The sequence below is a fragment of the Elephantulus edwardii genome, unplaced genomic scaffold (assembly GCF_000299155.1).
Source record: "Elephantulus edwardii isolate Elephantulus edwardi_28Jun2011 unplaced genomic scaffold, EleEdw1.0 scaffold00386, whole genome shotgun sequence".
NCBI classification, from domain to species: domain Eukaryota; kingdom Metazoa; phylum Chordata; class Mammalia; order Macroscelidea; family Macroscelididae; genus Elephantulus; species Elephantulus edwardii.
The window spans coordinates 1,313,486-1,316,310 of record NW_006400136.1 but is presented as its reverse complement, the minus strand read 5'-3'; positions in this window follow the sequence as shown (position 1 = coordinate 1,316,310).

Here is a 2,825-nt window from a genome sequence, read left to right as displayed (position 1 = left end):
GGGGTAAGCACAACAGAAGCACACCACTCAGATAGTCATTCAGAGAGTCAATCCAGCTCAACTTTATTGAGGGCTGCCACACACTTATATATGAGCAAGTAAACAGAAAGACAGGATAGAGTGGACTTGCAGACATGGGGCATGTGGACTAGATAGGAGAATCTCAGCCTTGTGCAAACTACTCCTAGCCCAACAGAAGCAGCAGCCATCTTCCCAGGTGGCAAGCTTTCTCAAGCCGGTACAGCCAAACACACGAGAGCTTTCTCTATCCCGTATTAAAGGCTGTTGAGAGGCTTGCACTTATCCAGAGCTAATTGGTCTGTCCTGGCCAGAGGCCCTCTCTTCCTCCCCACCATTCCCCAACATATCCTCCCTTTTTCTTTTAAATGTATTTAAAGAGGGGAATTTCTTTGGTGTAGAGCCTCTGGTGTTTCTTGAGAGGAGGGCAATCCGATGACAGTAAGGGTAGAAAGATTATTCAGTGCAGCTACTTGGGCATTCTATCTTGTGAAGAGGCTGCTCTTGTAATGACAAAAAACCCTGATTAGCTTCTCCTGTTGTGGCACTATTGATGGTCAAAGCAGCAATAAGCAGTGTAATAAACACAAGACTACTGGGTGCATCCGTTCCAGGGTCAAGGTCAAGAGCCTGTTGGTTGAATGCCTTCAGCATGCTCTGGGTCACAGGGGTCTGTGGTGTCTGGGGCTTCAACTTCCTTTTCCTCTGTCTCATCTTCTTGTCATGGATGCTCATTTGGCACATCTTCCCAGTAGGTGGGTTGGAATCAGACATGAGGAGCAGGAACACACATAGGATGTGGTTTGTTCTATGGGAAAATACAAGCAAACCCTCTCTCAACAGTTAGTAAAGGATCAGGCCCTTTCCATACTTGGTCTTATGGATCCTTTTACATAACCCTTATTGATGGTTCACTAGGAGGTGTTCTGATTGACAGTGAACATATATGGGAAGTTTGGAAAATACTGCCTTCACTGTATCTTTCCAATTTTGATGGGTGCTTAAATTGAGGTTTAATGGAGCGGTGTCTTTGCCCACAGAGAATGAACTCCATCTTCTCTAACAGCTGTCCTAAATTCTTTTAACTCTCCCAGCACATAGATATCACTGTGAATGATGTTCAACTGTGGGATATACACCAACAAGAAACCCATGTGCCTCAGAGTTGGCATCACACTGATCACACAATACCTTGTGTAAAGGACCCAGGTGTTGGGCACATGCCAACAGACCACCCACGTACCTCAGGGTTCCACCCAGCATCTCTCAGAACATAAAACACCTCAGTCCAAGAATTCTCTGTACCTTCACTGCATTCTCTATATTGTCTCCACCACATTTTTTTGCTTTCCTTACTTATATTGGGAGACTAGAGTAGAGAAGAGGTGGTGCAAACATCTTCTCTAAATTCTTTAGGGCTGTTTTTAGACTCCCCTGCCATAACACTTTATCTTTTGTTAGCAGGGAGTGGGGTTCAAACAGCTGATGGTGCATTTCTTCTAATGGTGCCACAGTCTTTGTCAAAACCAGTTCTAATTGATCTCCTTTGTCAGCATGCCCTTTGCCATTCCCTGTCATTCCCTCCTGAGAGAGATTTCACCCTGATTCATTAGGAGAGGGGGTGCAGCATCCTCATAGCTACTTCCTGCTGGAAAAGGGTGTTTTAGGTCCCAGGGTGAAAATCTTCTCTCACTACTCTCAAGGGTCCCAGGTTTGCACATTGAAGATGTGAGCAGCAGTAATCCAAGGGGAGATATCAACAACTGTTGCTCAAAAGGAGGAAGTTTGAGATTGTGTAAGTTTGCCCTCCCCACTTTCTAACAAAGACATTAAACACTTTACTTGAGAATCTTTTAAATTTTTGCTGAATTACCCATGCTAAGGGAAGGGAACACTTGTCCGATAAGATGTACCTGTGTAAGGATCCCTGCTCTCTGACAGGAGCAAGTGTGGAAGGAAGAGAGAAGAAAGAATAAGGATTTACTCTTGCTGAAGCAAGGGAGTGCTTACCTGACAAAATAGACCTATGCCATGTCCCTTCCATGTACATCAAGTCCCTAAGCCTACATCAGGTCCCTATTCCCTGACGGGAGTGAGCATGGAAAGAGGTACTCATCTGATCCCGAATGGGAGTGAGCATAGAGGATACTCACCTATAACCTTAACGGGAGTGAGTACAGAAGGTACTCACCCAATAAGCCTACATGAGGTCCATCCCTGTTTGAGGTACCATATGTCACTGTCTATTTGCCAACAAGGAACAGCAACACCCTGATGGGGGTAAGCACAATGGAGACACACCACTCAGGGAGACATTCAGAGAGTTGATCCAGCTCAAGTTTATTAAGGGCTGCCACACATTTATATACGAGCAAGTAAACAGGAAGACAGGATAGGATGGGCTTGTAGACGTGGGACATGCAGACTGGATAGGAGACCCTCAGCCTCATGCGGACTACTCCTAGCTCAACAGAAGCAGCAGCCATCTTCCCAGGTGACGAGGTTTCTCAAGCTGGTATGGTCAAAATCAGGAGCGCTTTCTCTATCCCATATTAATGCCATTGGGAGGCTTGAACTTATACAGAGCTAAGCGATCTGTCCTGGCCAGAGGCCCTCCCTTTCTTCCCAACATTCCCAAGCACTGTAAAAAAAAAAAAAAAAGTAAAGAAAAAAATGGTATTTTGAAGGGTTCCCATTCATCTCAAAGTCAGCCACCAAAAGCCTTATAAAAACACTAGAAGAGGTCTTTAGACCAAAGGAAATATTCTCACATGGAAGCACAGATAGAAGCACGTGGAAATTCATAG